This window comes from Podarcis liolepis (assembly GCF_965112155.1).
Source record: "Podarcis liolepis genome assembly, chromosome: W".
Taxonomy (NCBI): Eukaryota; Metazoa; Chordata; class Lepidosauria; order Squamata; family Lacertidae; genus Podarcis; species Podarcis liolepis.
Window position 1 is genome coordinate 9,627,632 of NC_139568.1, and position 25,362 is coordinate 9,652,993.

Sequence of the window (25,362 nt, forward strand, 5' to 3'; positions counted from 1 at the left end):
TTATTATATAATTCCCATTAATGCACAACCTTTTTTCTCTATTTCTTTGCAGGATCATGTTTCTCATTTCCTTATCTCTAAATGTAATCAGACAATCACCCACAAATTTTTTAGCCCTAGTTGTTTTCACTTTTAGTCTAAAGGCAGATTGTATCGTCCTTTCTATCTCATCTGTTGGTAGTTTCATCCATTGTGCTAACTCTGCTGTCAATTTCTCTTTAATGTTTTCTCCTTGTGTTTCTGGTACTGCCCTAAATCTCAGATTATTCTCCCTCTGTCTTAGTTCATGCATAGCTATTATATCTTTCATATCTTCTTGCACTTTATTCAATTCTATCACCTCTGCTCTTAATTTGTCCTCTTCACGTCTCACCTCTCTCATTTCTAGTCTTGTTTTTTTCAAACTTTCTTCTACAGCTTGTGTCCTCCTAAATACTTCCTTTATTTGCCCTTTTAGTTCATTGACTGTTTCGTCCATTTTTTTGTCCATTTTCCCTATCTTATTGTCTACTTGTTCTAATTTTACTTCTAAGTTTTTCTCACTTTGTTTAATTTCCGCAAACATTCTTAAAATATCTGCTTTGAAGTCTGTTTCCTGTTTGGATCCCTTTCTTTCTATTGGTGTCCCTCCCTCTGCTCTCTTTGCTGTGTTCGACATTGTATCTATAAAACTCAAAAGTTCCCACTCTTCAATTTTATACTTATCAATTACGTGTTGACAACTAAGCCCCTTCCTCTCTCCCTAATCCAAGAGGTTAAATAAGAACAACGGGTTTTGCCCAGTCCCAAATATTTCCATCTAGTTTTACACAGCCCTCAATACCATGCCCCCCTATAATATTAGCAGTATTAGCAAGTCCAAAGAGGAGTTATCCGCATTCCAAACGTTCTTCCACTCTTGCCTCCACTCAGGCTAGTCCAGATATTTGCTTTGTGGCTTTTTTCTTGTGGTTAATATTGGCAATCCCAGTTTATACTCAGATTTACCGTCGCCTCTACAGTCCTGTGCACCAATATTATAGGAGGGTTTTTCCAGCTCAAATGAAGGTGGTGTTCTATCAGCTGAAGTCTGTCTGACCCAGTAGACTCTATTCCTATTAGCTAAGATTTGTTAGGGTTCAGCAACTTCTACCAGAAGTTCATCAAGAACTTCGCCCACTTAACCGCGCCCATCACAGATTGTCTCAGTAGCAAAAGGAAGTTCGTCTGGACGGAAGATGCACAGCAGTCCTTTAAAAAGCTAAAGAAGGCCTTCGCTGCGGAAGAGCAGCTCCTGCATGTAGATCTGCAGAAGCCAATGAGGCTGGAGACAGATGCGTCAGACCGAGCCATCGGAACGGTACTGCTCCAGCGGGGAAACCAGTCCAGCTGGAGGCCGTGCGCCTTCTTCTCAAGGAAGCTGAGCAAATCGGAGCAAAACTACACGGTGTATGACCGTGAACTGCTTGCTATTTATGCAGCATTTCGACGCTGGAGACATTTGTTAATAGGAGCACAGTATAAGATCCAGGTGTGTACGGACCATAAGAACCTGGAATACTGGAGGACAGCGCGGGTGCTCAACCAGAGACAGGTGCAGTGGGCACAAGAATTTTCCAAGTTTTTCTTCAAGATTCGGTACATGCCGGGAGAGGAAAACATAAGAGCAGATGCTCTCTCCCAGAAGCCAGAGTACATGGAAGGAGAGGGACCACCAGAAGTCAGGCACGTGATCCCCGAGGACCGATGGGTGTGTGGGGGAGTGTTGGTCGGGGAACGAGAACTAGCCGAACTTACGAGAGACGACGAGTTCGCTCAAAACAAAATCAGAGAACTCAGAGAAGCAGGGGAAAACCATGGGGGTTTTGAGGCGAAGGAAGGGGTGCTGTATTACAAGGGAGCATTGTATGTACCTGGAGAGAACTTGAGGGGTAGGGTTCTCAAACAACAGTTTTGCAGTGTTTCTCAGCCCTTCCTTTAATTTGTTTTTGATAACCTTATTTTCATTTAGTTTAGTTCATTAAAAAAAAAAGAAGAGAACCCAATTTTACCTTGTCCAAACTTAAACATCGAACTTATACATCAGTTCTTATTCTTAAAACATTTTTTCTAAGGTCGACCAAGATTCCCTTCCACAAATTTCCCAATTTACATAACAATAACAAACAAAGTAAAAAATGAAATAAATTGTAATTATGAACCCTTTGGATTCCCAAATTCCACCCCCCCTTTCCCGGTTTCAGCCCCCAACAATGTCCATCAGTCTTAATCTACTATCAGCCTGGAGATCTCACATCCGAGGCTCTTAATGGTCTCTCAGTTCCTCTCTGCCGGTCTTTTTGATAGACCTTGATATTAAACACCAAATCTTGGAGAAGCTCCGGCCCAACAGGGTCCATATTTTTTCCAGCTAGGCCTCCATACTTGAGAGTAGAGCCTATGGGGTGTTCCATTTCTTGTTTCTTGCTCCTTTCCAGTTCAAAAATCCCCAAAGCTCTAACCTCCACCTTAATCACATTTGTAATCCTTAGGTCTTCTGATCTCCACATAAGAAGATCTCTCCATTTCTCAATCTCCAATTCAGGCCGGGCTTTCCACATCAGATTTTTATTTTCCTTTATTGCCATCATGCCAGGCCTCAAAGTAGAACTCTCTTTTAACACCTGCACACCAGCTCCTCCTTCCTTTTCTTCAGGGGCGACATATGTCTCCTTCTCCATATTCTCAAAACTCTCGGATTTCTCTATTTGTCCAGTTAAATAAGCTCCTTGTTTCCAATCCTTATCCGATCCAAGAATGTTATTTACTGTTAAGTCCAGAGTTGAAACATTTGTAGCCATAACATCAAATTGACCTTGTAGCTTTCCCAAGAGAACAAATGCTCTGTCCAATTCAACCTGGATTTTTTCTCCTCCAGCCATTTCTGTAATGTCACTAAGTCCCTCTAGGGGGATTTTAGTTCCTTAATATTCTTTTCAGCTCGAGTCCAGAAATCCAGTTATTTTGTAACAGCCCTTCCTTATTGTCAACAAATTGTAACAAATTGTAACCAATGTAACCGGCAGAAGCAACAAAAACAGGGTTCTCTTTTTCCATCTTGACAGCTGACTTGACAGCTGTCAAGCTCTTCAATACTTCATCAACAGGCTCTCCCACGGGGCGATCCCGGGCCCGGGGGGGGGGTGGAACTTCAGCTCTCAAAACCAGTTCTTAATCCTCCAGTAAAAATTCTTGTAATATCAAACCGTGAAATTAAAGTCTTTTACGAAAAAGAAAAGAAAAGAGAAATTCTCTCGACCTTAGCTAGCAGGTCCTTTGCTTTATGTTGTTTACAAAGAGGGGGCGGAATTCCTTTTTAACCCTTCCCCGCTCGTTCCTAATTCAAACAAATTTTTTCTTTAGAGCCCAAATTTCCATGTTACTCACGGGTTGTTACTTTAGAGTCCGATTGTTCAAAAGAAGAAGTCAGCGCTCTCCGACAATGGCTTGCGGCTTCACTCCACAGAAGAAGAAGCAGTACTCTCAGCACCGCACCGCACCCCGACCCCGTTCTGGAGCCTTTAAAAAGGCTCCTTCGCAGATTTGGGGGGGCGCAAATGGTGCCCGCCGAGTCACCACGCTCACAGGTGTGATTTTTTAGGGTCCCCGCTTCGCCGCAGCGGCAAGACCCAATCCTGCAGAGCCGATTCCCTCCGGAGCTCGGAGGGAATCTGCCATTAGTCGCTGGCGCTAACCGGAAGTCAGTATTTTAAATTTTATTCTGGGCTTCTTGCCCTGCCAGACGAATCTAGAAATGTCTCTCTGCCACTTCTTGAAACAGTCCATCTTGTCTAAAATTTGTAATGATTGAAACAAAAACAACATTCTTGGCAATACATTCATCTTTATAACAGCAATTCGACCCAACAAGGAAAGCTTCAGATTTGACCATATTTCTAAATCCTTTTTAACCTCCGACCAACATTTTTCATAATTGTCTTTAAATAAGTTCCCATTTTTAGCTGTCATATTAATCCCCAAGTATTTCACCTTCTTAACCACTGTTAAACCTGTCTCATTCTGAAATCTCTCTTTCTCAGTCGTTGTTAAATTTTTCTCAAGGACTTTAGTTTTTAGCTTATTCAACTTAAATCCTGCCACATGACCAAACTCTTGAATCAGTTCTAATACTCTTTTAATACTAGATTCTGGCTCCTGTAATGTCAATACTAAGTCATCTGCAAAGGCTTTCAGTTTGTATTGTTTAGCTCCGACCATTATACCTTTAATCAAATGGTCCCTTCTAATCATATTTAGCAGAACCCCCAAGACCGAAATGAAAAGTAATGGGGAAATTGGGAAGCCTTGTTGTGTCCCTTTCTCTATCTTAAATTCCTCTGCCACCACATTGTTAACTATTAGTTTAGCCTTTTGTTCTGAATAAATTGCACTTATACCATTTTCAAACTCTTGACCGACCCCCATCCCCTGAAGATTTTTCTTCATAAAACTCCAAGAAATATTATCAAAAGTTTTCTCGGCGTCCACAAAGATTAAAACTGCTTTAGTGTTAATGTCCTCTTGCAACTTCTCCAAAATGTTAATTATATTCCTCGTGTTGTCAGACAAGTGTCTGCCTGGGAGAAAGCCAGCTTGGTCCTTATGTATCTCTTCCCCTAGTACTTTTTTTAGCCTTTTAGCCAAAATGTCAGCAAATATTTTGTAATCCACATTTAGCAGGGATATGGGTCAGTAGTTCTTAAGTTGTGTCTTTTCAGACTCAGTTTTTGGTATAAGTGTAATATATGCTTCTTTCCACGACTCTGGCGCTTTTCCCTCCTCCAAAATTTCATTACAAACCTCCTTTAGTGGTTGAATTATCCAGTCCTTCAAAGTTCTATAGTATTTTGAGGTTAAGCCATCCGGCCCTGGAGATTTTCCCAATTGCATATTCTGAATGGCACCTTCTACGTCCTGTTCCGTAATTTTATGATTCAACATTATCTTATTTTCTTGAGAGATTTTTTTGCAATCCGTTTGTTTTCAAAAACTGGTCTATATCAAACTCTTTCTGGGGCCCTTGTGTATATAGTTGTTTAAAATACCTCTGGAAGCATTTTCTAATTTCCACTGGATTCTGAATGTTTTTTCCTTCCACTTCCAAGTTAGTAATGGTATTAAGTTTTTGTCTTTTCTTCATCTGCCAAGCCAACAGTTTCCCACATTTATTTGCCGATTCAAAAGTCCTTTGTTTCATTTGTTTAATTTTCCATTCAATTTCCTGATTCATCATCTTCATATATTGCACTTGATGTAACTTTATTTCTCTCAGAATCTCTTGTGAATTGGGTTTCACTCTCAGTTTCTTCTCGCCCTCTTTTATTTTTTCCATATTTTTTTCTTTTTTCTCATTTTGGGCTCTCTTCTTTAATGAATTCTGTTGAATCAGAAACCCCCTCATAACTGCTTTACTTGCGTCCCAGATTACTCTTTTTTCCACAGTAGTTTTCAAATTTATCTCAAAATAGTCTCTCAGAGTTTTTTGGGCCTTCTTAATCACCTCTTGATCTCTAAACAAGGTGTCATTCATCCTCCATCTGAAGGAACCAGTTGGTGTTAATTTCATCTCCATTTTCACGGCATTATGGTCGGAGCACGTCTTGGGGCAGATCTCAACCTTCCTAATCTTAGGTGCCAGTCCTCTAGTTATCCAGATTTGGTCAATTCTTGTCCATGTCTTTTGGGCTTCAGAAAAGAAGGTTCCCTCTCTACCCAAGGGATTCCTAATTCTCCAAATGTCAGTCAAATCCATATTGTCAGTCAATTCAAAAAAAGTTTTTGGTAGACTACCATCTTTAGTAACTACCTGTCTCTGCGACTTATCCATGTTTGTGGATACCACTCCATTCATGTCTCCCATCAAAATAATGTTATAGTCCATATAGTCCAACAAAGTCTCATGCAGCTTTTTATAAAATTCAGATTTCCCCTCATTCGGTGCATATACTCCAATTATCAGAATTTTTTCTCCTTGTGTTTGGATTTCAATTGCAATAAATCTTCCTTGGTCATCTTTAAAAACAAATTTCGGTGATAGGCTCTCTTTTGCATAAATGACTACTCCTCGCTTTTTAACCTTGTCTGATGAAATAAATTCTTGGCCCAGTCTCTTGTTAATCAGTATTTTCCTATGTAGCCTTATCACATGTGTTTCCTGCAAACAAATTAAGTCCAATTGTTCCTTTTTCAATAAATGAAAAACTTTCTTCCTTTTCTCCGGGGAATTAAGTCCGTGAATATTCCAACTTAATAGTTGCAGAGACATGATGTATTTAAATTATTTCCCTCCAACTGCTCCCAATGACTCCTCTTGTCCTGACGGTGGTATCACTTTCTGTAATTTGTCCAATCCCAAAGGTGGTAGTGCTTTGCCTGATATTCCTGGTCGTAAGGCTCCTGGCTCTCCTTCCACTCCTTTTTGCAGGTCTTCTTCATGATCTCTCAGAAATTTTTCTTTCTCCTCCACTGATCTTATTTTAAACTTTTTACCTGTAAAGGTAAAAGATAGGCCTTGAGGGAATTCCCACCTAAAGATGGTTCTATTGCCTTTCAGCAGGGTCACCAAATCTCCATAGTTGGACCTAAGGTCCAAAAGATGTTTCGGAATATCCTTAAATATCTCCACTCTTGAATCTTGTATTGTCAAAGTATTCTGGTAATGCAGGCTCAATATTTTGTCTCTCTCCTCTTTTGATCGAAGGGAAACTGCCAGGGAGATAGTGTCCATCATGAGCCCCCAAGCCGGAGTTCTGGACGATCCATCGGCCTCCCGTAGACAGGCAGATCCAGCAGTTAGCGACACGAAGCCTCTGGAAATTCCTAGCCACATTCCAGGGCTGGGTGTACACTGTTTATCAGCAGAAACATAGCCAAAAGCTTGCACCGCAGAAGAGCATAATTTTCAGACTTTATTAGCGTTTAACAGAACAAAAGAAAACGTGACCGTTCTGTGTCAGCATCTCTGGCCAACTGAGAAAACGAAAGGAAAAAACAGCAAGCATAAACATCCTGTGAATAGGACATGCGCAGACTCTGTTGCTTACAAAAGCCTGCTCCCTTTTAAGGTGGAACGGAAATATCCTAACATCCTCCCCCTTTCCGTGTAACCTGTTGTACCTGTGGTTCACCCAATTGCAACTTTTGTACATAAACCTTTAGTTGTTCTTTGTTAACAACCTTAGACAACAGATCAGCAGGGATTTCATTTCCTGCCATGTAGGACACCTGAATCAGTCCTTTCTGGATACACTCTCTTGCACGATGTAGCTTAATCTGCAAGTACTTGGTTCTCTGCTTGCAACTCTCGGAGTTCAGCAAAGCCAAACACGATCTATTGTCTTGATACACTTGTACAGGACATTTCACAGACACCCTGATGTCCTTAAACAGTTGCATCAACCATTCACAATCCATGAGTGAAAATGACAGAGCATTGAGTTCTGCTTCACAGGAACTTAGGCTCACTGTTGTCTGCTTCCTGCACAACCAGTCAAACAGGCAGTGGTTGTACATGTAGCACACACCAGAAGTGCTTGTACCATCCGTGGTGTCACTTCCAAAACTTGCATCTGCAAAGATTTCAAGACCTCCAGTCTTCTGACTGGTGAACCTCAGCCTGTAGTGCATAGTCCCTTTCAAATAGCGGGCTATGCGCTTCAGAGCTTTCCAATCCTGAACCGTAGGATTGTTAGCATGTCTGCTAAGCAGATTACAGCTTACAGCTATGTCAGGTCTTGAACATCTGGCAATGAAATTCAGCTTGCCTAGAATGCATCTGTACAGCGTTGTGTCAGAAAACGCTTCAGCAGTACTGTCTACCTGGTAACCTGTCACCATCGGTGTGTCTGCTGGGTTTGCATCAACCAAATTCAACCTGGTTAACACATCAGCAATTTTCTGTGTTTGGTGTACCAGAAAATTACCTGCTTGGTCCTTCTCCACCTGCAGAGAAAGATAGTTGGATACCTCACCAAGATCCTTCATGTCAAAGTGCTCCTTCAGCTGAGCTAGGGTGCTTTGGTAAAAAGCCTGATTCTTCCAAAACATCAGAAGATCATCAACAAAACATAAACAATACAGTTTGTTTTGCCCCTCCTTCTTGACAAACACACATGGATCAGCTTTGCCCTGGTGAAAACCTAGAGAAAGCAATGTCTCAGTGAGTTTTGTGTTCCAACACCTGGCACTCTGCTTGAGACCATATAAGGATTTCCGCAGTTTACAGACCATACCCTTCTGTATCTCCATCCCATCAGGTGGAAGCATGAACAGCTGTTCATTCAAAATCCCGTACAAAAAAGCTGTATTAATGTCGTGGTGGGAAACATGCAGTTTCTCCTCCGCAGCGACCTTGAGCATCAGCCGAATGCTCTCATATTTGACTGTGGGTGAGTAGGTCTCGTGGTAATCCTGTCCTGGTACCTGTGAAAAACCTCTGGCAACCAATCTGGCTTTGTGTCTGACTACCTTGCCATTCTGGTCTGTCTTGGCCTTGAAGACCCATTTGCTGCCAACCAGTCTCATTCCTGGGACTACCGGTACCAATTCCCAAGTTTGGTTCCTGTTCAAGGAATCAACTTCAGCCTTCATGGCATTAAGCCAAGGCTCAGCATCTTTAGAGGTTAACTCCTGAACCTCTTTGAAGCTTGAAGGTTCCCACACCTTCTCTGAGCTACTAAGAACAGCTGTTGCTGTCTTAGCAAACTCATCAGCATACCTCTTTGGAGGTCTGCCCTTGGTCGCCCTTTCAGACCTACGTACTAGACGCAAGTCTTCTGGACTCATCTCCTCTTTCTTAGGAGAAAAATGACCAATGGTGAACAGTGGTTCCTCCAGTTCATTGTCAGACGCATCAGATGGTCTGACTGAGGCCTTTGCGCTCTGGTAGTCTGCTGTGTCATCACTTTCACTGACATCAGCAGCAGCGCCGCCCACTGAACTGGAATCCGAACTCTGATCATCATCATCATCATCCTCATCATCATCCTCATCCTCATCCTCATCCTCATCCTCATCATCAGCAGCAGCATCCTCAGCTTTAGCTGCTTGCCTGACATCACCTTCATCCTCTTCTGGGTAACACTGGAAAATTCCCACATTTTCCCCCCACTTAGGATTGTAGTCAACACTCCTTGTGAACTTTATGGACTTAGAGTCAGTCATCCATACCCTGTATGCACCTTTTTCGTACCCCATGAACAAACCATGTGCCCCACGCTTCCCAAGCTTGTTGGTTTGTTGTGTGCGTACCCACATGTCTGAACCAAAGATTCTCATGTGTTTGGTGTTGGGTTTCTTGCCAAACATCTTCTCATAGGGGGTACAACCAATGGGTGATGACAATCTGCGATTAAAGGAATAAACAAAATTCCCCAAAGCCTCCCCCCAAAACTTATCAGGGAGATTGGCATCATGCAACAAGGTCTTGATTCCTTGTAGCAATGTTTGATTTGCTCTCTCCGCAAGCCCATTCATCCATGGCGATCTGGGCGTTGACATGTCATGCTGGATTCCCTTCTCAGTCAGGAAAGCTTCAAACTGCTGAGAAGTAAACTCCCCGCCCCGATCAGTAAAAAAACAAGAAATACGTTTACCGTGCACATTTTCTAACCAAGCACAGAATTCCTTAAACTTTGGAAACGCTTGCGATTTCTGTTCGAGCAAATACACATGAATGTACCTAGAAAAAGAATCAATCAGAATCATGAAGTACCTTGCTCCTCCTATAGAGGGCGCTAGTGGACCAACCAGGTCCGCATGCACTAGCTGGTAGGGCTTGGAAGCCTGCCTGCTAGACTCCTTGCCTTTTGGAGCAACCTTCACCTTGTTCTCTGCACAAGATACACATTTCATGTGAAATTTACAAGGTTTGATGTTCAAACCTTCAACCACCTCTGGCATCTTGGCCAGTGCCTTCCAAGAGAGGTGACCAAACCTTCGATGCGCATCGTGAATGCAACCTGCATGAAGAACTTTGTTAGTTTGTGCAACACAACAAGAATCAGCATTATTCACAGCAACAGTGTCATCATAAGTTATATGGAACAAACCATCCATAAACTTTGCATGCAAATAGTCCTCTTTGCCTTTACTGATGACACAGACGCTCCTCTTGAAGGAAATCTGAAAACCACGCCCAGTAAGCTGTGGGACACTCAACAAGTTGCTCGCCGCTCCTGGAACAAAAAGTACACCGCTGATGGTTGTGTGCAGACTTGCAAGTTTCACAGTCCCTTCTCCAGCAATTTGCAACGTCCTTCCATCAGCCAGGTGGATCTCACCTTCCTGAGGCTTGAAGGAGATAAAGAGATGGCGATCCTTCGAAATGTGGCGCGTGCAGCCTGAATCCACAACAAAGCTGCCTTTGGCTGTTGGAGCAGTCTTTACAGCAAGCAAACCCTTGTTTCGCAGCTTGCCCCCCTGCTGCTCCTGGCCAGCAGACTTGCCTTTAGCCTTTGGTGAAGCTGTGCCAGCAAGCAAAACCTTGCTTTCCACTGACGTGGGCTTTTGCAGCTCGCCCCCCTGCTTCTGGCCATCTGCAGACGTGCCTTTAGCCTTTGGTGAAGCTGTGCCAGTAAACAACGCTTTGTTTTTCCCTGGCGCCGCGGGCTCTTCACCCTCCCTCTGCTCCTGGCCATCTGCAGGCATCTGTTTACCTTTGCCTTTCCGGCTTCTGCAAAGGCGATGGCCTTGGTTCCCATGAGAAACAGAGCTCTCAGCTGCCGACTCCTTGGCTCCCCCTGGAGGCTGGAATGCTGCCTGGGATGACGTGACGGTCAGCTCCCCCTGCAGCTTGCAACCGGTGCCCTCAGCATCCCTGGACTCATTCGCATTCTGGGAAACAGCTAGGACCTCCAATGCAGTCAAACTCTGGGCTGGGATTACTGGCAAATGAGCTTCTTTTAAAGCAGACCACATTGCACGTGCAGTGGTGTTGCCAGCCAGCGTCTTAATTTCCTCAAGAGATACGGATAGGACTATTATGTCCATCGCTTTCGAATCAGCTGATTTCCATCTCTCTGTCAGAGGAACTGGGGGGGCTCCAGAAACAACATGCCACACCCCAAACTGACGCAGTAAACTCTCACACCATTTTGCCCAGGGTTCATAATTCTGCCCATCCAACTTAAGGCATTCAGCATTTCCATAAGCTTGGAAAAATTCCATTCCAGCTTTTGGCAGTAGCCGTGAGTCTATTTTAACTTGAAAGACTCCTTATCTTGGCAGCTCATTAATCACGAACTCTTTCTGGCTCGGCTCCCAGGCCAATTAAGCCTTGCCGTAGATCAAAGGCTCTTTGCCGAGGTATAACAGAAAAAGCGTCCGTCCCTTTCGCCTTTCCCCCCTTCATACCTCTCAAACAAACGCAGTCTGTTGCAGCTTTACTCTCCTGTAGGTGCCGTGAATCTGGGCCCATAACCTTGTTGTTGGGAAACTGCCAGGGAGATAGTGTCCATCATGAGCCCCCAAGCCGGAGTTCTGGACGATCCATCGGCCTCCCGTAGACAGGCAGATCCAGCAGTTAGCGACACGAAGCCTCTGGAAATTCCTAGCCACATTCCAGGGCTGGGTGTACACTGTTTATCAGCAGAAACATAGCCAAAAGCTTGCACCGCAGAAGAGCATAATTTTCAGACTTTATTAGCGTTTAACAGAACAAAAGAAAACGTGACCGTTCTGTGTCAGCATCTCTGGCCAACTGAGAAAACGAAAGGAAAAAACAGCAAGCATAAACATCCTGTGAATAGGACATGCGCAGACTCTGTTGCTTACAAAAGCCTGCTCCCTTTTAAGGTGGAACGGAAATATCCTAACAGACCAAACAGTCTCTCACCCTGTTCTTACTCTCTCCTCTTCCAAGTCTGAAAGCATTTAGTATCTTGAAGTCTTGCTTATCATCCAGTTTCCAAAAGTCTGCAAATTCCTGTGTCAAAAAGTCAATTAAATTATCTTTTTCAAGTTCAGGTACCGCCCTGACCCTCAAATTGGTCTGCTTCTCCTTCAATTCAATCATAGACAAAAGTGCCTGATGGGCCCCAAGCTGTGACTGATGGTCCCCAAGCTGTTTACTTATCGGTGTTATCTTTTCTTCTACTGCCACTGCTTTTTCTTTTGCTTCCTGGGCTGTCTTTTGATTTGATGCTGATTCTTGTAGCAGTTTTTCAATTGATTCTGTATTTGAATTCACCTTCTGGCTCAAATTGTTAATGCTTGTAGTATTTTGGTCAATTTTATTTGTTGCTTCTGTGACTTGTTTACTTAATTTATCCAAAGTTTCATAAATCTTACTTAGAACTGAAGTGAATCCCTCTTCTGATATCATCCCTTTCGCCCCAGCTTGTACTGGGTCTTCCCCTTGTGGTACTGGAGGACCGGATGCAGATGCTCTGCGTTGCTGCAGTATTGCACTGGTCTGTTGGTGTCTAACCTTGCCAGATCTTGTTGTCTTTTCATCCATAACACTTTATCTACAAGTCAAGGTCACTCCCACAGTCAGACTTATTTTGCAGTGAAGCTTTCACAGGCTAGTTGTAAATGGAAAATTCCCCAACCAGTTGTAACAGTTTCAATAAGCCTCTAGGGGGACACAGTAAGAGTCAATAATAATGCAACAGAATGTCTTGCCAACTTTTCAACAGCCCCCTTCGACAAAATAAATAACAGCTTCAACTGTTTCGAAGTATCTCACTTGCTGAGTTAACTATCAGCAAGATACATTGTCCATAAAAAGTGTGACTCTCAATACAACAGTTCTGTTTAATCTTGGCAGTCCGTTCTCAAGGATTGAGTGTTAGTCTTATATCTCCAATTTTTTGTCCTTCTCTTCTTTCTTCTTTCAATTTTTTTGTATAAGCAGAAAATACTTTCCCTTCTTCGCTCCCTCTCCTTCAATTCAGGGAGGGAATTCCTTTAATATGACGTTTGGATTTTGAGTCTTTTTAACACACCTCACCCGGTCTTAGCTTGAACAGTCTTTGCTTTGATCTTTATACAAATCTTTATACAAATCTTTATACAAATCTTTATACAAATCCAAACTCTTCTTATACAAAACGGAAGGTGGACTTCCTGTTTACACCTTTCCTGAGAGCCAGTGTGGTGTAGTTGTTAAGAGCGGTAGTCACGTAATCTGGGAAACCGGGTTCGTGTCTCCGCTCCTCCACATGCAGCTGCTGGGTGACCTTGGGCCAGTCACACTTCTGTGAAGTCTCTCAGCCCCACTCACCTCACAGAGTGTTTGTTGTGGGGGAGGAAGGGAAAGGAGAATGTTAGCCGCTTTGAGACTCCTGAAGGGGAGTGAAAGGCGGGATATCAAATCCAAACTCTTCTTCTTCTTCTTCTTCTTCTTTCCGCTTCAGTGCCAAATTTTGCCTTATTTTCCCTTTAGTTTCCAATCTTAAATCTTGACCTAATCACGGGTTGTTGTTTAGCAGCCGAATTGTCACAGGAAAAAAGGTCAGCGCTCTCCGGCAACAGCTGCGCGGCTTCACTCCACGGAAGTAGCGATCGACTCTCAGCACCGCGCCATCCCCCGTTCCGCTCCGGAGCCCCTCGCGGGATTCCCTTGCAAGTTGGGGGGGGCGCTTTAGGTGCCCGCCGAGTCCCACGGTCACAGGCTTCGTCCGCCTGTGGTTTTCGATAGGGTCCCCGCTTCGCCGTAGCGGCAAGACCCGATTTCCGCAGAGCTTCTCCCTCCAGACTAGAAGGAGTCCGCCATTGCCGATGGCGCCGCCTCCAGAAGTCCAGAATGCCTTAATCTTTGGACATGTCCACCAAAGGTGAAAGAATGTACCTTCAATTTCATTACATTTCCAACATTTATTATCGGGCAAATGATAAATTTTTGCAAGCTTGACTGGTGTTATGTACCACCTGTAAATCATTTTCATTAAACTTTCTTTTAAGGCATTGCATGCCGTAAATTTCATACCGGTGGTCCATAACTGTTCCCAGTCAGCCATCATTATATTATGTCCAACATCCTGTGCCCATTTAATCATAGCAGATTTCACCATTTCATCCTGAGTATTCCATTTCAACAGCAAGTTATACATTCTTGACAAATTCTTAACTTTAGGGTCTACCAATTCTGTTTCCAGCTTTGATTTTTCCACCTGAAAACCTAGTTTTTTATCCTGATTATATGCCTCCATTATTTGGTAATAATGGAGCCAATCTCGCACTCTGTTTTTTAATTTTTCAAAGCTCTGTAATTTTAATCTGTCACCCTCTTGTTCCAAAATTTCCCAATACTTCGGCCATTTGGCCTCCATATTGAGTTTTTTCTGGGCCTTTGCCTCCATAGGTGACAGCCATCTTGGGGTTTTATTTTCTAACAAATCCTTATATCTTATCCAGACATTAAACAGTGCTTTTCTTACAATATGGTTTTTGAACGCTTTGTGTGCTTTGACCTTGTCATACCACAAATATGCATGCCAACCAAATACATTATTGAAACCTTCCAAATCCAAAACACCCGTTGTCAGAGCTGCTTCCAGATCCTAGCTCACAGAGGATCACGCTAGCCAGCGGTCACTTGTAAAAGTCTTTTATTGAGTTACAGTTTCCATTCTCAAGCTGCTGCGCGCAACTCTACGTCTTAAGGGTTAGACCGGTGAAGCTCCGTCTGAGTCTCCGCCCCCTGTACACCAACTTAATACCCTAGCCTTACTCCACCTTTTCCGCCTGACTGTTCTTCTCTGGGTCCCTCTGCCCCCCGGGGTCTCTTCCTTCCGGGATTCTTCTGACGCTGACCCCCCGGACCCTCCTGTCTCCTTGCGCCGGGCTTTAGGACCTGGCTCCCTTTCCGGGCTGCTTACTGCGCCACCTTCCTGTGCATTTGAACTTGGCGCGCGCGCCCAACCTTCCACTTTCCGTCTGACCGTTTCTTCGCTCCCCGATGGAGGTGTGGCCACTCCTGACTCGTGCCCTCCCTCCTGTTGTGAGCTTCCAGCGCTTGATCCCTGGCGCCCTTCCTCTCCCCTGCTCTCTGTTGGTGACGCTGGTCCCGATTTCCAACTGCTCCCCTCTGAGCCCCCTCTGGCCCTTTCTTCCTGGGGTGTCCCCCTAGGCTCCCCCCTTGCCCTGGCCACTGGTGCTCCTTTCTGTGAATCTTCTGATTCACTGGAAAGACTCGGAGATCTCGGGTCCTCGTCATCACTCATCTTTTCTTCTGCCTCCTCCCCCTCGCTCTCTGTTTCCTCCCTTGCCCTTGCCTCTGCTCCTGAACCCCTGACACCCGTGTTTTCAAGAAGCATCCATTCTCTCAGCCAGCAAAAAGCGGCTGATTCATAATAAAGTTTTATGTCTGGCAGGGCAAATCCCCCTCTTTCTTTAGCATCAGTTAAAATCTTAAATTTTATACGAGGCTTCTTGCCCTGCCAGACAAATCTAGAAATATCTCTCTGCCACTTCTTGAAACAGTCCATTTTGTCCAAAATTTGCAGTGATTGAAACAGAAATAACATTCTTGGCAATACATTCATTTTTATCACAGCAACTCGGCCTAGCAACGATAGCTTCAAATTTGACCATATTTCTAAATCTTTTTTCACTTCAGTCCAACATTTTTCATAGTTATCCTTAAATAGATTCACATTCTTAGCAGTCATATTAACCCCTAAATATTTCACTTTCTTAACCAGTGTCAGACCTGTCTCCCTCTGAAACTTCTCTCTCTCAATCACATTCAGGTTTTTCTCCAGAACCTTAGTTTTCATCTTATTCAGCTTAAAACCTGCTACCTGGCCAAATTCTTGAATCAATTCTAATACTCTTTTTGTACTTGATTCTGGCTTCTGTAAAGTCAATACTAGGTCATCTGCAAATGCTTTCAGTTTGTACTGTTTAGCTCCCACTTGTATACCTTTAACTTATTGGTCCCTTCTAATCATATTTAACAGAACCTCCAGGACCGAAATAAAAAACAATGAAGAGATTGGGCAGCCCTGTCGTGTTCCTTTCTCAATCTTGAATTCTTCCGTCACTACGTTATTCACAATTAATTTAGCCTTTTGTTTTGAGTAAATTGCACCTATGCCATTTCCAAAGCTTTTACCAACCCCCATCCCTGATAAATTCTTCTTCATAAAACACCAGGAAATATTGTCAAAGGCTTTCTCCGCGTCCACAAAAATCAGAACTGCTTTAGTGTTAATCTTCACTTGTAGCTTTTCTAGAATATTAATTATATTCCTCGTATTATCAGACAAATGCCTGCCCGGGAGAAAGCCCGCTTGGTCTTTATGAATTTCTTCTGCTAGCACCTTTTTTAATCTTTTAGCCAAAATGTCTGTGAAAATTTTATAATTCACATTAAGCAGTGATATGGGACGGTAGTTTTTAAGTTGCGTCTTTTCAGACTCTAATTTTGGTATAAGTGTAATGTATGGTTCTTTCCACGACTCAGGTGCCCTTTTCCCTTCCAATATTTCATTACAGACTTCCTTTAATGGTTGTATTAACCATTCTTTCAAAGATCTGTAGTATCTAGAAGTCAGTCCATCCGGTCCTGGAGATTTACCTAGTTGCATATTCTGAATGGCCCCTTCTACTTCCTGATCCGTTATTTTATAATCAAGCATTAATTTATTTTCTTGGGAATTTTTTTGTAATCCATTTATTTCCAGGAATTTATCAATATCCATTTCATTCTGCTTTTCTTGTGTATATAATTGTTTGAAATACCTCTGGAAGCACCTTCTAATTTCAGCTGGATTCTGTATGTTCTTTCCTTCCACTTCCAGATTCGTGATAGTATTTAATTTTTGTCTTTTTTTCAATTGCCAAGCCAGCAGTTTCCCACACTTATTTGCCGATTCAAATGTCTTTTGTCTCATCTGTTTAATCTTCCATTCTATTTCCTGATTCATCATTTTCATATATTGTACTTGGTAAAGCTTTATTTCTTTTAGAATTTCCTGGGACTTTGGTTTCGCCCTCAGTTTCTTCTCTCCTTCTTTTATTTTTTCCAAAATTTTATCTTTTTTCTCATTTTGCATTCTCTTCTTAATTGCATTCTGTTGTATCAAAAAACCTCTCATTACGGCTTTACTTGCGTCCCAGATTACTCTTTTTTCCACTGTAGTATTCATATTTATCTCAAAATAATCTTTCAAAGTTTTTTGGGCCTTTTTAATAAATTCATCATTCCTAAACAAAGAGTCATTCATCCTCCATCTGAAGGAACCAGTTGGCATTAATTTCATTTCCATCTTCACAGCATTATGATCAGAGCTGGTCTTTGGACAAATTTCAACCTTGCTGATCTTTGGAGCCAGTCCTCTAGTTACCCAGATTTGGTCAATTCTTGTCCATGTCATTTTTGCCTCCGAGAAGAAAGTTCCCTCTCTTCCCAGAGGATTCTTCATTCTCCAAATGTCAATGAAGTCTAAATTTTCAGTCATATAAAAAAATGTTTTTGGTAGTCTTCCATCTTTAGTGATTGTTTGTCTTTGCACCTTATCCATATTCATAGATACAACACCATTCATGTCTCCCATTAAAATCATATTGTAATCCAAATAGTCCATCAAGATTTCATGTAGCTTTTTAAAGAATCCCGATTTCCCTTCATTTGGTGCATAGATACCTATCACCAAAAATTTATCTCCTTGAAATTGGATTTCAATTGCTACAAGTCTTCCTTGTTCATCTTTAAAGACAAATTTAGGTGATAGGTTCTCCTTTGCGTAGAGAACCACTCCTCTTTTTTTAACTTTATCCGATGAAATAAATTCTTGGCCTAATTTTTGGTTGCTTAATTATTTCCTGTGTAACCTTGTCACATGCGTTTCTTGTAAACAAATCAAGTCCAGTTGCTCTTTTTTCAATAAATGAAACACTCGTCGCCTTTTCTTTGAAATGTTAAGGCCATGCACATTCCAGCTCAGGGCCTGCAGCACCATCCTGAGACTACTTTGGTACTCCCCCAACTGCCCCCAGATCTTGCTCCTCTTCTGTTGGTGGTAGTAGTGTTGGCTCCTTATCAGGGGGGTCCAATCCAAAAGACAGTGATGAGATGTCCAAGGTATCCAAAGTATCTTTTTTTGTTGATGCTCTCTTCCGTACTCTTTGCTCCAATCCTCTATCTGGTGACCCTCTTTCCGGTGTTGTTGGCTCTTTTCCGATTCCCTTCTGTAGGTCTTCTTCGTGGTTGTGCAGGAACTTTGTTTTATCCTCTACTGATCTTATCTTTATTTTTCTTCCTTTAAAGCTAAAGGATAGGCCTTGAGGAAATTCCCACCGAAAATTGATTCTGTTCCTTCTCAGCAGTTCAACCAAATCTCTGAAATTAAATCTCAAATCTAAAAGATATTTAGGAATATCTTTAAATATCTCCACTCTAAATTTGTGTATTGTCAAGGCCTCCTCGTAATGCCAACTCAAGATTTTATCCCTCTCTTCCTTCGATCGGAGTGTAATCAAACAGTCTCTTATTCTGTTCTTCTCCTTCTTCCCTCCTCTTCCAAGTCTAAAGGCTCTCACAATTTTAAACTCCTCTTTTTGTAAGTCCCGATTCCAAAAGGCTGCAAATTACTCTGTAAGAAAGTCTATCAAGGAGTCTTTTTCTAGTTCAGGTACTCCCCGGATTCTCAAATTTGTCTGTTTCTCCTTGAGCTCAAACATAGAAAGCATCTGCTTCTGGTCTTGTACTTGTTTCCACACATTTGGGACCTCTATTTCCAATTGTGCTACCTTCGCTTCGACAGTAACAATCTTTTCCTTGGCTTCCTCCGCAGTCTGTCTAGTTGAATTAGATTCCTTAACTAATGTCTCTATAGCTTCTGTGTTAGAATTAACCTTTTGTTCCAAGCTTTTTATACTTTGTGTATTTTGGTCCAATTTTTTATTCATTTGTTCCAAAGAGTTGTTAATTTTACTTAAAACAAGAGCCCAATCTTCTTCCGAGGGCATTCCTCTTTTTGGTTTAGTATACATTGACACAGCTGCAGAGGGAGCAGAAGGGCCAGATGTAGAAGCTCTCCGAAAGATCCTACCAGATCTAGTTGTCTTTTCTTGTAACGAGTCTATTTTTTCCTTCCCATCTGCCATAACACTCAAGGCCTTCAAGGTCAGGTACAGTCCCAGGGCTTTATCTTTAAAACTGGAAAATTCCACTCCTTATAACAGTTTCAAAATCCTCCTCTAGAGGGAAGTAGTTGTTGTTTATCTTTTATTAGTCCAAAGTATCCTTTTCTTTTTGTTTTTCTCTTTAAAAGTTACTCTAACAAGTTATGCTGGTATAGTTAGTATCAAACCTTAACTTTAGTTCAGAAACGTAGTTGAAAGTTTTAAGCCAAGAGAAAATAATTGAAACAATGTTTCACTCACTGACAGTCAAATAGTCTGTACCCAGTCAATGCGGGGCTCCACGATACAGCAATTTTAATGCCTGCCGTTCCCAGGTTCCGAGTGGTGAAAATTTAGCTTTTACCCTGTTTTTCTGCAGGCTAATAATGTCCAGAAATCCCCCCCTTTTCCCCTGCAACCAAGGGGGGGGGGGTTCGCTATTTTTATACTGAAGATTTAGATGTCAAAAGCAGTCTTTCAGGCTTTAGTTTAAACCTCCTTGCTTCCCACTATTTACAAAAAGAGGAAGGCGGACTTCCTGTTTTACGCCTCCCCCGTTCGTCGCCAAATTCAACTTATTAAAAGTCCAATTTCTTCACTTTACTCACGGGTAGTTACTTTAGATCCAAATGTCCACAGGAAAAAAGTCAGCGCTCCCCAGCAATGGCTGTGCGGCTTCACTCCGTGAAAGTAGCAATCAGTTCGCAGCACCGCGCCGCTCACCCCACTTCGCTCCGGAGCCCTTAAAAGGGATTCCCCGCGAGTAGCCGCTGGCGCTGACCCCAGAAGTCCTGGTCAGAAATTCATTCTGACCTGGTAGAAGGCAGCTTTTGATTTCCTAATCAAAACAATTGAGGAGAAGGCGGGGGAGAAAGTTGTTGTCACGTGAAATGGGGTTGCTTGTGTGTAAACCTCTAGCTGTTCCAAACTGCTTAGGGGTGGGTTGTGTCTTTCCCTGACTGAGCAGCCTGGGTGCTGCTGCTGCTCAGTCGCTCGACGAATCCGTGAGTGGGCGTCTTCTAAATTTCCTCCAGCATAAAAGCTCCTTGACGGACAACCTCCGCCTCGCCTCTCTGCGCGTAACCCTTCTGTGCAGAGTGGGCGTGCCCAGTGGTGCCCCTCCACTCTCTTCATTGCCTTCAGTGCCAGAGTCTCGGAGCCTATCCTCCGAGATGCTTTCTCCCTCTTCCTTCTTCCTGGTGTCACCTGGACATTCTTCCCCAGATGACGTTCTCTCTCTCCCTGTGATGGCCTGGGATTCCGATTCGGAGGATGAAACAGAGGAATCCCAGCCTGCACAAGAGTCCCCGCCTCCAGGGCCGGCTGAACTGGGGCAAGGCCTAGATGCTGAAGAACCTGCACCTGTGGCAGTGCATCAGGAGCTGGCCCCAGGTGAAACCCTTCTGGCCCCAGAGAGGCTTGACGACTCAGTGGCCACAGGTGAGCCTCCTCCAGGGCCCAGTAACCCTTCAGCCTCTCCTGATCTGCAGAGGCTTAGGGCAGAGAGGCGAAGGGAACTGGTTGCCCCCAGGAGGAGTGCTCGCCTTAAGGCCAGAGAAGGCGGGGCTCCTGGGGGCCGGGACCGCCCCTGGCCTTAGAAGAGGATAAAAGCCCAGTCAGCCCGGCCCCAGGTTGCGGGAGCAACGTCGTTGTTGGCTTCGGACCTTCCTGTGTTCCTGATCCCTGCTCGGCCTCCTGTTCCTGACTATCCGGTACTCCTGTTCCCTGCTCGGCTTCCTGTTCCTGACTATCCGGTACTCCTGTTCCCTGCTCGGCTTCCTGTTCCCGACCATCCGGTGTTCCTGTTCCCTGCACAGCCTCCTGTTCCAGCGTACCTGTTCCCCGCCCGGCTCTGTGCCTCGGACCTTGCCCCTCTTCGTGTGGACTCTGCTACGCCCAAGGTACCTTACCCCCGGGACCAGCACACTCCCCTTACTCGTTCCTTCTTCTGCAGAATCGGGAAGCACCGCCTCCCCCCTCTGCTCCGATGTCAGTTCCCTGACAGTTGTTGTTGTGGAACCTAAAGTAGCACAAGTGGAGAGGGAGAGAGCCCCAGCCTCACAGATGCAATTTGATGACTATAAGTTGATGCCTTTTATGACTGAATTTAGAGACAGTCAGACTTTGAGGATTGGAGCCCCGCTTGGACTGGAGAAGGAAAGTTGGATAGATCCCTTCACGCAGGGATTTATTGACCTTTGGGACCTGGACTTGGGTCAGGAGGAGACTGGAGTGGTGGGGACCGCCAGACTTGGAGGAACTTTGAAATACGACTGGAAATATCTTTTGAATTTTAGTTTTAACTATGGAGATTTGGCTGACTTGTCAAGAAGGAATAAAAACATTGCTAGGTGGGAATTTCCCCGAGATCTACTTTTCAGCATCAAAGGAAGGAAAATAAGAACAAGATCAGGAGAAGACAAAGTAAAGTGCATGTATAAATATGAAGAAGACCTGCAGAAGGGACTTGGAAAAGAGTTAAGAGCCTCGGACAGAAGATCACCAGGTTGATGGACTATATGGAATTGACGGAAATGACTGGCAGAATCTGAGACCAGGGAGAAGAGACGGTGGAAGAATATTGGAAAAAGTTTAAAATCCATATATGGAAATAATGTAAAATTAATGAGTGTTAGAAAAATGTTTGAAGGGAATTATACGGCTTTAGTAGAAATGTTTTAAGGAATTAAGCATAAATAAGTATTATAGTATTAATGGAAAATAAGGTTAAAATATGTTAAGATAATCATATGACAGAAAATAGAGAAAGATGGAAAGGATTTGCTGAAATAATTAATAGAAATGGAATACAAAAAGGGAGGTGAGAGGAGGTCGATGAAACAAGGGAATGAAAGAGAGGATATTGAGATGGTATGATGTGTGGTTTTTGAATTGTTTTTGCTTTCGTTTTGTTTAATGTGTTAATGTTGTGTTGTGTATTGATTATATATTGTACTGTATTGTTTTTTCTTTTTCTTCTTTTTTCTTTTTTCTTTTCTTCTTTTTGTAAGGTTTAAAAGTAATAAATATTATTTTTTTTAAAAAATGATTTCCTAACAACTCTCTCCATGAGGCAAAATGCCTGCACACCTGCAAGGTCCGCCCCTTCAGAAGTTGGACTCCCAAGCCCCATCATCTCCAGCTGTTGACCGTGGTCAAGATCACAGGCCGTGTGTGGAGCCAAAGTTTGACTGTGTGAGCCTTGTGTGTTGTCTCAGCCAGTCCAACAGTCGTGGTGTCTCTCCTGTCTCCTTGCAGTGGGAAGTGCCGTGTGCCAGCATGGTGTGAGCCAATCCCCTGGAGAGGAGGCAGCGTGAATCAGCTCAGCTACCAAAGCCACATGGAATTGAAAAGGAGCGACCACAGACTTCTGGGGTGGCACCATCGGTAATGGCCGCTTCCCTCTGATTTGGAGGGACAGAGCTCCGCGGAAACTGGGTCTTTACCACTACGGCGCAGCGGGGACCCCTCAAAAATCACAGGCGGGGGAAGCCTGTGAACTTGGGACTCAGCGGGCACCGTTTGCGCCCCCCCCCAATTGCAAAAGGAGCTCGGCAACGGGCTCCGGAGCGGAGTGGGGGTGGCGTGGTGCTGTGAGCCGATTGCTTCTTCCGTGGAGTGAAGCCGCGAAGCTGTTACCGGAGAGCGCTGCCTTTTTCCTGGGACAATTGGCTTTTGAAAACAACTACCCGTGAGTAGGATTGAAACAGATTCAAAGAAAGACATTTAATTTGGTACTGAGTGGGGAAGGTACAACCAGGAAGTCTGCTTTCCCTGCGTTGTAAATAGATCAAAGCAAAGAGACTCTAAAGCGGAAACAAAGAAGTTGCTTGGAAAAAAAGAGCTGATCTTAACATCTGAAAGTGGTTCTCCCCCTCCGGATTGCAGGAGAGGAGGGGGATAAAAGACTGAGCTGAATATACCTGCAAAAAAAGAAGGGGAAAAGGAAGTAATAATTTATTGTTTAAAATCTGGAACGGACTGCCTTGAGATAAGGGTCGCATAGCAGAAAGTTTTGACAGCTAACTCTGTAAAAGGGATACAGTGTTTCTGGACTTCTTCTGGTTTGAAAGTAACTGTTTAAATGCACTGAGACTGTTGTTTTTAAAGTGAATTGGGAGCTTAGAAAGGTAATTTTTGTTCACAAAAGTTGCAAGTTCTGGTTGTTATTGTGTCCCCCTAGAGGAAGCTGGACATTGCTACAATAACAACGGGCTCAGAGGAAAATTCCATTTCATTTTATACCAAAACAATTGTTGTACTGTGGGAGTGACCTTGAATTTCTATGAGACTGTTATGGCAGATGGGAAAGGGAAGACAGAGTCGTCGCAGGAAAACCCCACTACTACTAGGTCTGGCAGACAATTCCGGGCAGATACTGCGCAGCGAAGGTTTTCGACATCTGGTGCATCTGGAACATTAGGGGTCACACTCCCACAGGCTAAACCAAAAGTTATGTCGTCGGAAGAAGTTTTGGCACAGGCACTTGCTAAAATTAATGAATCTTTGGAAAGTTTAAGCAAACAGGTAGCTGAGACAAATAAACAAGTAGCTGAGACAAATAAACAAGTAGCTGAGACAAATAAACAAGTTGTGGAAGCATCAAGCAAAATTGATTTAAATACTACAAGTATTAATAATTTGGGGCAGAAGGTGAACACAAATACAGAGACCATCGAAAAATTACTACAGGAATCTGCATCAACTCGGAAGACAGCTGAGGAGGCAAAAGACATTGCAACTGCTACCCAAGAGAAGATTCCACCGGTATATAAGAAATTGGAGGACCATGATGTGACATTTTCTATGATTGAATTGAAAGACAGACAAAGAAATTTAAGAATTAGAGCCGTACCAGAACAGGAGCAAGACAAACTGGCTGAATTTCTTACACAGGAATTTACAGACTTTTGGCAACTGGATCCGGGGAAGGCAGAATTTAAGATAGTCTTCTTCCAAGTCTAAATGCGTTCACTAACTAAGAATAAGACGAGAGACTGTTTGATTACCTTTCGAACAAAAGAAGAGAGAGATAAAATTTTGAATTTGCACTATCAAAAGACCTTGGAAATTGACGAATCAAGTGTGGTGATATTCAAAGACATTCCAAAACATCTGTTGGATTTAAGGTCCAAATACGGAGATCTAGTGGACCTGTTGAAAAGAAATAGAATTCTCTTCAGGTGGGAATTTCCTCAAGGCCTGTCCTTTAAATATAAAGGAAGAAAGATAAAGATAAAAATCAGTTGATGAAAAAGACAGGTTCTTGAAAGACCATGAGGAAGATTTACAGAAAGAAGTGGAAGCCGAAGAAGAGCCAAAAGGCATACTAGACATAGCAAATCTATCTTTTGGATTGCACAGCCCAGAAAAAGTGACACTACCCACAGAACAAGAACAGACACTCGGAGCAGTTGGAGGTAAAGTTAAGTAGCCCCATTATGGCCCTGCAACTACTAAGTTGGAATTGTAACGGTTTGAACTCTCCTCGAAGGAGGAAAAGTGTGTTTCATTTACTAAAAAAAGAACAATTGGACTTGATTTGTTTACAAGAAACACATCTAATAAGGGCACACAGGAAATTATTGATTAACAAAAGATTGGGACAGGAGTTTGTTTCATCTGATAAAGTTAAAAAAAGAGGAGTTGTGATCTATGCAAAGGAGAAACTATCACCGAAATTTATTTTTAAAGATGACCAAGGAAGATTTTTGGCAATTGAAATTCAAGTACAAGGAGAGAAATTTTTGATTGTAGGAATTTATGCACCGAATGAGGGGAAATCGGAATTTTATAAAAAGTTGCATGAGACTTTATTGAATTATTTGGATTACAATTTGATCTTGTTGGGGGACATGAATGGTGTAGTATCTACAAATATGGACAAGGCACAAAGACAGGTAGTCACCAAGGATGGTAGATTACCAAAAACATTATTTGAGATGACAGATAATATGGACTTAGTGGACATTTGGAGAGTAAGGAACCCCTTGGGAAGAGAGGGAACTTTCTTTTCTGAAGCCAAGATGACATGGACTAGAATTGACCAAATATGGATAACTAGAGGAATGGCACCAAAGATAAGGAAAATAGAAATCTGCCCAAAAACTTGCTCCGACCACAACGCTGTAAGGATGGAGATGAAACAAATAACAACCGGATCTTTCAGATGGAGGATGAATGACACCTTATTTAGAGATGAAGAAATGTATAAAAAGGCCCAAAAAACCTTGAGAGACTATTTCGAAATAAATATGAACACCAATGTAG

General features: G+C 43.0%; 2 long non-coding RNA genes and 1 pseudogene across 3 annotated transcripts in view; all 3 read left to right on the forward strand.

The window, feature by feature from the left end:
• LOC310697839 (inositol polyphosphate 5-phosphatase OCRL-like) overlaps nucleotides 1-25,362 on the forward strand; it is a 728,228-nt pseudogene that overhangs the window by 441,213 nt on the left and 261,653 nt on the right. The window lies entirely within an intron of this gene.
• The window catches only part of LOC310697717, a 471,107-nt gene that overhangs the window by 283,191 nt on the left and 162,554 nt on the right, over nucleotides 1-25,362 (forward strand). The window lies entirely within an intron of this gene.
• Nucleotides 21,165-22,062, forward strand: LOC310697758. The gene is made up of 2 exons (XR_014521200.1): nucleotides 21,165-21,516; nucleotides 21,556-22,062. It is a non-coding gene; the product is annotated as an uncharacterized lncRNA (long non-coding RNA).